This window comes from Castor canadensis, chromosome 10 (genome assembly GCF_047511655.1).
Source record: "Castor canadensis chromosome 10, mCasCan1.hap1v2, whole genome shotgun sequence".
Lineage (NCBI taxonomy): Eukaryota > Metazoa > Chordata > Mammalia > Rodentia > Castoridae > Castor > Castor canadensis.
This window is the reverse complement of record NC_133395.1, coordinates 125,337,781-125,351,472: the sequence shown is the minus strand read 5'-3', so window position 1 is coordinate 125,351,472 and position 13,692 is coordinate 125,337,781.

The following is a 13,692-nucleotide window of genomic DNA, read 5'->3' as shown; positions in this document are numbered from 1 at the left end:
TCTTATTGTGGTCACAGGTTCAATTATGACTTTTATGTGGGTAGATCACATTATGTCTATGTCTAGTCTAATAGGGACCATCTATTTAATTGCTTTTTTTTTTTGACAACTCCTTCTCCTTTTCAGATATCTCAAAGACATCTCAAGTTCAACACGACTTAACTAATGATCTTTACCACTAAACCTGAACCTTTTTCTCAGTGATGGCCACTGCCAATCATCCTGTTAGCAAGGCAGATACCTAGGAGTCATCTGGGATCTGCCCTTCTCTTTTCCTCTCCATAGCTACATCATTTCCAATCATAAATGTGGCTTTTTATATGAGGGGGTGACCCAATCATGTCCACTCAACCGACTCTTGTGCTTATCATTGTAAATTGTTGGCATTTTGGTTTTCTTCATTATTTTTGGAAGTTGTCATTCACCAACTCTGGAACATTGACAGTTTGAATTTTAGAATCAGTCAGTCTGAGAAGAGAAGTGCCTTGGGCTGTAATGATTCTGTTATGATACTATAATGATTCCCTAAGATAAATGTCACTGTTTGAAGACCTGTCTGAGTAGCCTATGCACTAGTCCAGGTCTCCACTGCTCTCTCAGTGGTTCACTTGAAATTCAGTTGTATTATTTTAGATTCTGGTTGTAGAGGAGCAAAACTTTTATGTGATCACACACACACATATATAGAGAGAGATTTAATATAAGGAATTGTTTCATATTATAGACACTGAGATGTCCAAGATGTGCAGTCAGCAACTTGGGGACTCAGAAAATCCAATGTTATTATTCTTGTTCAAGTCCAAAGATAAAACAAGACTGATGTTCCAGCTCAAAACCAATCAGAGAAAGGAAATTCTGATTGTTTATTTGTTGTCTATTTGTTTGTTTGAGACAGGTTGTCAGTGTATAGCCCAGACTGGCCTTGAACTCACTGTAAAGCCTAGGCTGGTCTCGAACTCAAGGTCCTCCTGCCTCTGCCTACCCACTTCTGGGATAACAGGCCTACACTACCACACATGGTGGAAATTTCTTTCTGACTCAGTATTTTGTCCTATTCAGGGCTCCAACTGATTGAATAGGGCCTATCCATTTCGGAGTGGGTAATCTGTTTTATTGAATCTGCTGATTCAAATGTCAATCTCATTCAGAACCACATTCACAGACGCACATAAAAACGTAAAAACAAACAAAAAACCATGAAAGGGTATGATGGCATATGTCTGTAATCCCAGCACTTAGAAAGCTGAGGCAGGAGGATCACAAATTTGAGGCCAGTCTTGGGCTTCATAGAAAGACCCTTCTCAGCAAAACAAACAACCCACAGCATTTCCAAAAGTTGATTCTATGAAAACACCACACCCAAGAGAAATTCTGAGAGTGGGGGAAGAAAAAAAAATTCTTGAAAATAAAGTGTTAGATCCGCATATGAGTTTTCTAAGCTGTGTAATATATTATCACAAACCTAGCAGCTTGTGACAACACTCGTTTATCATCTCACAGGTCCCTCAGGTCAGGAGTCCAAGCTAGGTTTAGCTGACTCCTCAGCTCAGAGTTTCACAAGGATAAAACCATGGTGTTGGCTAACTTCTGTTCTTTTCTGGAGATCAGGTTCTCTTCTATGCTTACCGTTTTTAAAAAGAATTCAGTTCAGATATTGAAAAGAGGCAATCAAAAAGTAGGGGTAGTCCCTCTCCATAGGCAATCATACTTGGCTTAATTGTTCTTCTGCATCAGCAGGAAGAACCCAGTTCATCTATCAAGAGCTTTTGCATGTGTAAGTCAGGCTTCTTTCTTGAGTAACTAAAGTCAACTTATTTGAGACCCTTCACTCACGCACACACACCCATTTCTACCAAATATGGAAAGTCTAGCTGAGCAATGCCTGTAAATGGCATATTGTACTTCTAGGCACTAGGCTCTCAAGACTTGCTGGAAACCCTTTTCTTTTGCTGAGTAATATAACTTAATAACAAGTCCCATCAATTTCATAGATCTTATCCTTGCTCAAGGGGAGGAAATTGTATAGAATATATACATTAGGAATTGGGATCTTGGAAGCCTATTACAATCCAGATTTGGTCTGTGTATTAGAATATTATAGGCTCCGAGAAATCCTATACTAAAGAAACCTGATTAGCTTTGTATCTATTATTGCTACCCAAATTAATTTGGTATGTATGAAAATCTTATTATTAAATAACACCTATCATCATCCTTGAAGTTCTGTTATCCACGTGCTAGGAAAAATTACAATGGAAAGCCTAGCTTGTGAAGTTAGACAGTCCAGGATTCATATCTGCTTCATGCTACCTCAGTGGCTTTAGCTTGGGCAAACTCCTTGACCTTGCAGAGCCTTGGTAAAATAGGTGTATACTATTCATATCTGCTTTTCAAGGTTGTTATCACATTGCAATGAAGGCAACTAATACCTTAGAACATGCATAGTGTAGAGGTCCCACAAGGTTGAAAAACATATATAAGGTAAAAAAAAATCCCTTCTTTCCTCTTTTTCTCATGCAAATATATAAACAATTAAAACTGAAATACTTTTAGGCCAAAAGCCACATGTTCTCTCTCATATGTGGAATATAAACCTAATACAAATACAGCAATATTATGAAAAACAGGCCATGCTAAGGGGAGGTCACACATGAGAGGGATAGGGTAAAAGAAGGTGAATATGGCTGATGTACTGTCTATGCAAGAATAAATATATGACTTTTAAACCTGTTGAAAGCATCAAAAGAAGGGACTAAGGAAGAATGAAGAAAAATAGATGAGATGAACCAATTGGGATTCTAATACATATGTACATGGAAATGCCACAAGGAAACTCTGTGTAGCTATCTTAAGCAAGCAAAGATGTCATTTTTTTGTTTTTCTTTTTTCTTCTACAAAATTGGAAAACAGGAGGGCAGAACAGGTACTGCGGGAAGGAGGGGTTGGCACCAGTGGGAGGGGGAGGAGGTGGGAAAAAGGTGTGGGAGGGTGAATATGGCACAAATACTGTGTACACATGTATGCAAATGGAAAAATGATACTTGTTGAAACTATTCCAGGAATGGGGGGGATAAAGGAGAGTGGTGGAGGGGGTGAATTCAAGTATGATTTATTTGATACATTGTAAGAATCTTTATAAATGCCACAATGTACCCCCACCCAGCACAACAATAAAAAATAATGTCAAAAAATAAAAGAAACTAAAACAAATTATTCTTTTGATCTTAGGGTGCATAAGCTTCCTACATATCAAACTTGAAACATTATAATATCCTTAAGCTAAAATTTTTAAAATTATAATTTAAAAGAAAAACCATTTGTTTAATCTGTCCAAGACAATTAATTTTATGTGTAAAAGTCCTTTATCCACACTATCAGAGCACAATGAATCTCAAAGTGAATCATTAGCATGTATGTGTGAAGATTTTCCTGTGCTCTTCTATACTACCAAAATAAAAGCAGGAATAACCAGAAGATGCTGTCTGTGTTGAATGGTGACCATTGACTGAGATGTCACAATTGTTTCACTGGCACTCCTTTTAGTTCCAGTGAGGTAATAGGAAAAGTCTTCTAACACATAATGGAAAGCATAAACTACTCAATGCCTTTGGGATAAGTGTCAAGCTTTAGAAACAAGCTATTTGGCACTTAGTTTAACCCTCAGAACAGTGATTGACAAGTCAAAATAGTAGTGACTAAAATATGCAAAAATGATAAAACTTATGTATGCTATTTAAATGCCATAATAATTATAAGACCTTTGGCAAAGTATCTACCCTTTCTAAGCCTGTTTCCTTATCAATAAAATGGGTATAATATATAACATATACATTATAGAACTATTATGAAGATAAAATAAAACATAGTATATGTTACTTACTATGTGCAAATTCATTTATTGTACAAGTTTAAGCTGCTATATCATGTCAATTTTTGTTGTATTCTGTGCTTTTAAATACTTGAATAAAAAGTTAGTGTTGAATTTTGTAAAACTCAGAACCTTAGACTGAAGTTTATGTTGATGGCTTATTAAAAAGAGAAGAGAAACAGCAATGATTGTATTATTTTATGTTATTAGCTATTAACAGAGAGGAGAGAAGGGCAAAGAATGTATTGCTACTAAGCAAAATTCTTTCTAAATGGAATCCTTTGCAATGTTGCAATGTATCCCATGAGGAATCTGTAGGTCTTCAGGGACACAAAACAATTTATTGAAACTTCTGTGCAAATTGGAACTCATATTTAGAGCAATGCATTAAGAGTGTGCAAATCTTTTATCATGCTCTTACCTGATGGAATTGCAGAGTTCACTTTTATTATACAAATGTTCCTTCTGTGATTAAAATTCCTTCTCTCTGGCATATGGATGGGAAAGGAATAAAAGCAAGTGAATAAGAAATCTAACCTCTGATAGATAAATTGCATATATTCATGAACAAGGAAAAACTTGTGTGTTTGTTATATTAAAACACACTTGCTTGAATTTCCTTCCTCAATAATAAGAGGATCAGAATGGGAATGTTCACTTCTAGTAATTTCATCAGCATACCATCAGTGAGTCTGGAATGAATGGTAGACATTACTCTTGCAGAAACGTGGATGGCACATCATTTTGCTATTCTGCAAACACAACTAGGAGAGCTAATGCCCAGTCTAAATGGCATGCCAGGGTTTCACAAGGGTAACAACAAATAGAGAAAGAAACCCTTTGCAATTTCACTAGTTTTTACTAGGAGCTACAACATACCCAGTCCTTTCCTGATCACTATCAAAGACACAAGTAAAAGGGCTGGAGAAGTGGCTCAAGTGTGAGGCTCAGGTGCTAGAGCACCTGCCTAGCAAGTGTGAGACCCTGAGTTTAAACCTTACTACCAATAGGTCCCGTTTTTCCATTTTCATCCATGTATACATAGTATTTCTACCATATTCACCCTCCCTTATATCCTGCCCCTCCCACTGGTAATAACTCCCCAGACAGGACCTGTTTCACCTTCCTGTTCTCCATTTTTGTAAAAAAAAAAAGACATTTTTAATTATTTAAAATAGCTATATACGAAGTTTCATTGTGACATTTCCATGTATATATGCATTATAACCTGAATTGATTCATCTCCTATTTTTCTCCTTTCTACCCTAGTCCCCTTCTGATGGTGATTTCAACAGGTTTAAAAATTCTAAATTCATTCTTGTATAGAAAGTACATCAACCATATTCAACCTTCTTAACTTCCTTCTTTTATCCTCCATCTCTTCTATGTGACCTTCCCTTAGCATGACCTATTTTTCATAATATTGCTTGTATTTGTATTGGGTCTATATTCCACATCTGAGAGAAAACATGCAGCCTTTGGATTTCTGAACCTGGCTAACTTCACTTGAGATGATTTTCTCCAGTTCCATCCATTTACCTGCAAATGATGAAATTTCATTCTTCTTTATGGCTGAGTAAAATTCCATTGTGTATAAATACCACATTTTCTTGATCCATTCATCAGTAGTGGAGCATCTTGGCTATTTCCATAGCTTAGCTATTGTGAATAATGCTGCAATAAACATGGGTGTGCAGGAAGAGGGGATAAAGGAGAATGATGGAGGAGGTGAATTCAACTATGATATATTATACGAACTTTTGTCAATGTCACAATATACCCCAATACAACAACAATAATAATTTTTTAAGTGCCATCAACAAAAAGATACAAGAAAAAGAGTTAACCCATCTCAGCACAACCAGACTAGACTATGTCAATTGTGCTCTCCATGACTTCAAAGGGGCTGATCTGAGCATTCTGATCTATATAAAACATAGGGCTAGGGGTCTCTCAGAGCTAAGACAACCAGATTCTGGCATTTAATATATGAACTTGGATAAATTTCGTAACTTTTCAAAGACTTTAATTTCTTCTTCCATCAAATAGGAACAAAAATCCCCTACTTCTTATGCATTATGGGAATTGAGTGGGTTAATGTATATGAATTCTTTATCCAATATATTGTCGACATGAAATAGCAGTTGTTATTACTTTTCACTTTGATATTTCTTTGTTTGATTTTCCCCAACAGCAGCCTATGAGAAGTTTTTGGTACAATATGTTTATTTTGGAAATGTTACAGTAAACACAGGTAGATAATAAAGGGTGATTTGGGGTGAGTTGTGTAAATAACAACAGTGCACCTCAATCCCACTGGGGAACTATAAGAGACAAAGTAGAACAGTTTAGGAATTAATCTACCCAAGACCCAAATGAGCTAGGATATTGCTTCTGGAGACATTAACTTTTCTGCACTTTTAGCTTGTCCATGCTGACCAAATCTGCTCCCACAGGCAGAGACATGACCTTAGGTAGACAGAACTCAAGGGCATTCAGAAGGTAGACTTCCAGAAGAGAGCACTTAGGGAAAACAGGCAGAACACCAACAGGATCTTCACCACCTAGATTTCACAGAAATTCTTCTGACTCTTTGGATGCTCAACTCTTTCCACTCTATGAAGCTTTTGTAACATAGGTAAAATCTCTCAAACTGTATTCTGAAATCTTTAGGCTGACAAAATTAGAATATATTCCATCTGGATTGAGTGGATTCAGAACCTTGATCTTGGACCCTTCGATTTCATACAAGGTTAGCTTGGGGGAAGATTGGACATACATAAGTAAAAAAATGTAAGTTGAGTGTAATTTAGAAGTTTAAAGTTGCAAAGTGGGTACAGTGGAGTTTTCTAAGAGATGAGATATGAGACTTTGCTATTGCAAAATCTGAAACCCTTATGCTTTTACCTAGTATTAATTCTGATACTTCAATACACTCTAAATATGGCATATACTTGCATTGATGTCTTAAGTGATTAGCTGTTTGGCTCAATAATGAAATGAGCAGATTATTTGACATACCAGAGTAAAAATGGCCGAAGATTGGATACTTACTATGAAACATGCTATCAAATTATTCTGTTTTATTATTTTGAAGTGGAAAGTGAGAAAGCAATATATTATTTACCAATTGTGACATGAAGAAAAAGCATCAGAGTTGAAGGTAAGGCTTTTAAGTAAAAGATTGAAAAATCTCTTCTGAATCTGCAAATTTTACAAGGGTAGATATCAGTCAATCACTAAGTATTTACTTTGTATGCAGACCTGTGCTTAGAATGGTGGTAAAATTAGAGAAAGCATAGGTTTTGTTAAGGAAAAACCCTGAGATCTACATTCTACCCCTTATAAGCTGAAGAACCAAACAACTTAGTTCATCTCACTGAGCCTAACTGCCTCTTGTCTAAAATGTGCTAAATAAGATCTACTTCATAGCACTGAGTAAAGAAAATGGCAAACACATGTAATATGACATACAAAAGTGCTGGAGTTTATCAATAGGTAGACAAACAAATTGTGATATATCTTTCCAATGGAATGCTGCTTAGCAATAAAACAGAATGAACTATTAATGTACAAATCAATATCGATTGATCTCACAATAATTACACCAAGCAAAACAAAGGAACACATATTATAGGATTCAATTTTATATAAAATTCTAGAAAATGCAAAATAAACTATAGGGACAGAAAGTACATGAGTTATTGCTTGAAGATGGGTTATAAATGGACATTGGAAATGCCTGGGGTAATGGAGTTATTCACTATCTAGATTGTGATGATGACTTCAAGGTTTTGTGTGTATGTGTGCAATCAAATTTTACATTTTATGTGCCATTTATTGCATGCTAACTGTATCTCAATAAAGCTGTTGATAAAAACAATCTTCATAACATAATCTATTATGCAAATGTGATTTTCTTTCTCTAAATGTGTGAATATATGTTCTGAATTCAATATGCTTGGGGGCAAATTTAACAAGTCCAAATTTTGTTTGGGCATTAAATTTTCTTCTCCATGTAGCAGATCTTCCCTCTTTAGATAAACCAGTTGTCTCTGGCTCAAAATCATGGTTCTTATTGGGGTTGCCAATCACAGAGACCCAGCACATGGCCCACTTAGGGTGAGTGTGTGCAGCAGGTGCTTTGTGATTCCCTCTGATCCCCTCTACTGGTGTTGTGTGACCAGCTCCCACCTTCCTTTTATAGATGTATTAGCATCTGCAATTGTTGCCCCTAAGGCTGGCCCTTGGGTTGCTAGAGCTGCTTGGTCTATGGAGAGTCAGAACCAAAGGTGTCTAGGAAATTACATCCCCTCAGGGGAAGTCATAGCCAATGACTGTTGTAAAGGTACAAAAGCCCAACTCCCTTGCTGAGAGATGGGGACAAACACTAATGTACAATTTATGCTCCAAGCTTCCCATGGGATCATACCAGTGGGTTGACATTTAATCTGTAATTGCAGCTTGAATCTCATCTGCTAAGGTTTGGATAAGTGTTCTCCAATAGCCCAGTCTGTGGCACTATAGCAAAGTGGTGGGACCTTTAAGTGGTGTAGCTTATTGGAGGATTTAAGTCTTTGGGGGAGCTTCCTCAAAAGGGGTTATGAAACTGTGATCTCGTCTGTTTTCTTGCTTTCCATCCATGGGGCAACTTCTGCCATGTACTCCCACCATGATATATTGCCTCACTTCTGGCCCAAAAGCAACAGGGTTAATCAACCATGACTGAAACCTCCAAAACCCTTAGCCAAAAAAACCTTTCTTCATAAATTGATTGTCGCAGGTATTTTACTACAGTAATGGAAAGCTGATTAACCCACCATCCTTATCTTCTTTTCCCCATCCTCTTACCATTTTCTACTGGGAGAACTTCCTTAATAAAAGTAATCGTTAGACTGGGGATGTAGTTCATTGGTAGAGTGCTTGCTCAGCTTGCATGAGGCTTGCATTCAATCCCTAGCACCACAAAAACAGATACATAAATAAAACCACTTGCACTTTATCCTGACCTAAAACAATAGACTAATTCTGATTATATGAAAATAACTTTCAGAGCATATGTAGCTCACAAAAGTTGTGAGTCCTAAAACATCATGGAGATTTGTTCAGGAATTAAACTGCGACACCAGCTGGCTTCATGAGGGTCTCTTAGACATTTTTAGGACTTGAGTTATGGGATAAGGACTGTCTTTCTTACCAAAAGAAGGTAAGAACATGACTGTGATGCCAGAACTCCTAGCATCTAGGTTCCTCATGATGATAAAAGACTATTTTGAAAGGAAAATACTAAACTCAGGAAACAGACCAGAGATGATGAGAAAGAGCCCCCAGACAATATGTGGGTCCATAATGTTAGTTTTTCTTAAGAACAGCACTCTTTTTCCAACTGGGGGCTGTTTATGTTGGCCAGTAAATACCCTTTTGTTACATTAGTGAGTTTGGCTTCAGTTTCTGTCACTTAAAGTGGAAGGAATACTGAGTAACCCCTGTGGTAACCAATAAAACTAGGACATTCTACACTTGCATATGAATTAGCCAGATGGACAGGTTAGGACAAATGTATCTTTTATTCAAGTAGACCACAGGAAGGAACTGATATTGAAGTTTGAAATTTTGCCTTCTATAATTTGAACTCAGATAAATTTCATGTTTGTTCTTTTTTTTTCTAGTTTAGAAATACAACTTTTATTTTGAGTTACAATCAAATACATAAAAATATTTTTCACACTCCTGTGTTACTTATTTTTAATAATTTGAACTGAATTTCTTTTGAATACCATAATTTTTCCCTTACACAGATTAGTGATATGAAGCCACACTGGGGGAGTTTGAAGGTTAATCTTAGGTTATTTCCATTAAAAATTACACTTTTTCCTCAGACACAGCACAATAACATAAAAACTCATTTTATCAAGGAAAAAAATGACCTTAATGGCACTGACCAAAGCTGATAGCATAAAAATGTCTTCCCGTGAAAGTTTGGCTCAGAAATTCTCTGAATGTTTACTGAATCAAATGGATAGAAGGACCATTAACTGCTTGGAGAAATTTCAAATTGATATTTGCTATTTCATGCAGAATATTAGAACAGTACTTCCTTAGCTTGGCTAAAATCAAACTAATGACATGAAAATTACTATTTTAATTCATTTAATGATTGCTTGGTGACTTGAAGCTTTTTGCTTCCTTCTTGTTATTTTTTAAAAATTAAACCACTGAAAGATGAGATATATAAAAATACATTTTATGACATAATCTCTATTGTTTTTAGTTGACTTTTTGGTAGAGAGGGGAGATGTATCCAGGATTATTAAAGTTCAAAAAAGTGGGCATGACAATAGTAAGTGTTAAAGGATTTCTGCTCTAAGAACAATTTTTTATACCAGCAGTCCTCAACCAGGCATGATTTTGCTACTTCTCTGAATCCCACCCCCAACAGGACATTTGGCATTTTCTGGAAACACATAGTCATAGGGACAGGAATAGACAATTGCTATTGCAGATGAGTTGGTAGAGGCCAGCAATGCTGCTAAGGATCCAAGGATGTATGGAGAGACAAAGAATTACCCAGCCCCAAATGTAACTGTGATGAGGGTCAGAAACTATGATTGACATCCCTGCTATCAAATGTTCCCTTTCTTTTACCACTTCAGAACTACACCTTGTAAGAGATAAGAGTACCACCTCTGGACTGGGTTAAAAAGTCAGTCTTCTCACATCCTAGCCATGTGGTCTAAGGCAAATCGCTCTGATTGTACATTTTTCTTCTAAGCTTGTGATAGAAGAATAGCATTTACTTCATGGGGATACTTTGAGAGCTAGATGAGGAAGATACTCCAAGTAAAAGTACCTAATACTTCTGGATTCAATCTTCTGAGTATAAAATTAGATAGATATACAATAGATAGATAGAGGTTTGATCTGAAGTTACTACAATTTTTTAAAAACAGAAATTTTGAAAGAAAATTTCCGAAGGTTTGTGGCTTGATGACAATCTCTGAGTGTACGTTCTTGGTGGTGGTGTAGCCTCTGGTCGGCCACTGTGTCTGATGGAACTGTGATCACACTGTACTGCTTTTAACACTGTCCAGAATTCTCCCCAATTATTTCCGTCCATGGTTACAGGGACCAGCTGCCAAGTTCAGGTAAAGAGGCCTGGCCTGCCTTGCTGTCTTTTCAGAACCAAGTGCATCTCCTTCAGAAGCTGATTTGCCTCTTGGACTTGGCTTTCAGTGGATTTACTTCTGTCATAATCACATATTTGCCTTTCTGGGAGCTCAACAAAGCTCGATATCAGAGGAGGAGAAATCATTATTTGTACCACTTCTACCTACTTCTGCTGTAAAATCTATTTTTTTTAATGTTTTCAAAACCATATATAGGTTCTTCCTGATTCTTTTCTCTTACTGACTCCAATCTTTTTATATCTATCAAATAAAATCTAACCAAGTAAGTGCTTTCTGGAATGCTTCAATCTTGTTATGTCTCTACCGAGAAAGTCCCCAGTCAGCTATTTTGCAGCTACATGGTGGGTTCCAGACTGCAGGGATGTTCAAAGCACCCATGCTGGGCTAGAAATGACACAAAACAAGGTACAGTTTGGTAATTAAGGGAAACAAGCAGGGCTATAGTTTAGAAACGTTTTTCTTTTAAATAGTAGAACCTTTTCTCTGACAGTCTCTCCTCCCACCCAGATAAAACACTACTATGATCTAACCTGGCCCTTTGATAGTGAGAGGCAATATAGTTTATTCAGACCCTACATTTTCTGCACCCACCCTGGAAGTTATGTGCAGTTGAGAGGGCAGTCCTGTCTTCAGGCACCTGCAACTCTCTGTTCCAGGGCTTTAGCTAGGCACAGAGGCATGGCTGTCCCACACAGAAGCAGGTTGGCAGTATAGGGGTTCAGGATGGTGTGTGAGTGCCTCTAGGAACACCCTTCAACCAAAGAGGCATGGGAATTGGTAGATAAGTGATCAGTAACTCGTCCCTTGTTGGAACAGTTATGAAGTGTGTACAGTGTTCCCCGAAAAAATGAACGTCAATTGCCTACAGCCTATAATGACACTTTTATTAGTTTCCCACCTTCCCTATGTCACTTCCTCATTCCCTTACCTACTGCCTGGAGTCACCTCCTATTCTCCGATCCTTGCCTTTGACACTACTATGGGAGGAACCCGGTGAAGAAACAGTGTAAATGAGCAGTTTTTGTTTACATCAGCGTTAGATAGCTACAGGTCTATACTGGCCTATCTTGTAGTTCCTAGCCATGTGTAACTAGTCTAAATTTAGTGTAGATTAAGTAAAGTTAAACAGTCATTTTCTCTGTTGCACTAGCCACATTTCAAGAGGTGAATAGCCACATACAATTAATGACTATGGATTTGAATAGCAGAGATACAGAATCTCTGCATCATTCCAGAGATTTCTATTGGAGAGGGTTAGACTAGAATCAATCCCAGGTTGTTTCAAATTGGCATCCTTCTGTCCATTACCTCAGGAGACTTATTCTCAGCTTTAGACTCAGTTTGCACAACTGCAAAATAGTGCTGTAAAGCATTTAGAAAGCACATAAGTGTTTAATAAATGGGAAGAGAAGGGCTGGGGGCATGGCTAAAGTGGTAGAGCACCTGCCTGGCAAGTGCAAGGCCCAGAGTTCTAACCCTGTACCACCAAAACAATAAATGGAAAGAGAGATCTTTAAGGTGTTAAGGTATTCAATAGCTCAGAGTAATGCTGTATGAAAACTGCTAGCACTGAGCATGACACTGTGGAGGTTATTTTCTTTCCTGAACATCAGCTTCCTTTCTTGGGGGGATATCAGAAGAATTCTAGACATTCATGACTCTGAAATTTGTTAGGATGACTTTTGTGCCAGTGTCACCTTCTTTTGTTTACCTGTTCAGCCAATATTAGTTGATTACTTCTGTTCTCCCTGCACTGTACTGTGAGCAGGGTAATAACAATGAAGAAAACAGTAACTATCATTGAAGATTACAAAACCCTAAAGTGAGAAACAAAACCAAATGCAGCCATAGCCTACAATAACCACTGAAATAATCCCAACATTGTCTTCAGAGGCTTCCTGGAGGGTGTGACTGAAACTCAGGACACAAGAGAGCTTCAGTCAGGTGAATAACACAGACAGGTATTTCAGGCAGAGAGAACAGCATGGAACTTTTCTTTGGAGCCTTGTTACATACTTCTTGCTGTCATGTAATCAAATGGATCTTCGAGGGGCTGGGGAAAGGTTAAGGAGGATAGTAGAAGTGGGGTAAGAAAAAGAGAAAATGAGAAAGGAAGGAGAGTGAGGTGGTTAGGTGGTTGCTGTCCTTTCCCTCTAGCTACGAAAAAGTCCCACCTTTGGGTTGGTGTTTCTCCAGTAGTGGACAACGCATCCCCTACGACAGAAAGAGAGGTGGGGGAGTTACTTATAAAAGTTCAGGTTCTTGGACCCCAGGACAGACCTACTGAATGAGAAACCCTGGAGAGCTTGGACCATAGGGAATACTATTACACACCTAAGTTTAAAATCCACAGTTGACGTACAATGCCGTGGATTCAAATCCCAGCACCAAAAAGTGGGGGAGGGGTGTATCTTAGGAGGAGAACATTGTGTTTAGCATGAGGAAGGATCTGGTTTAATCCCCCACACCTAACGCACACATGCGCGTGCGCACACAGACACACACACATACACACACACACACACACACACATGCCTATGCCTACTTTCCAATGAAGCATGACATATGAAAGCAGAATGCCCCTTTAAGTTTTATTTTAGCATTTAAAAAAGAAAGCTGTCTAAATTAACACTGAAG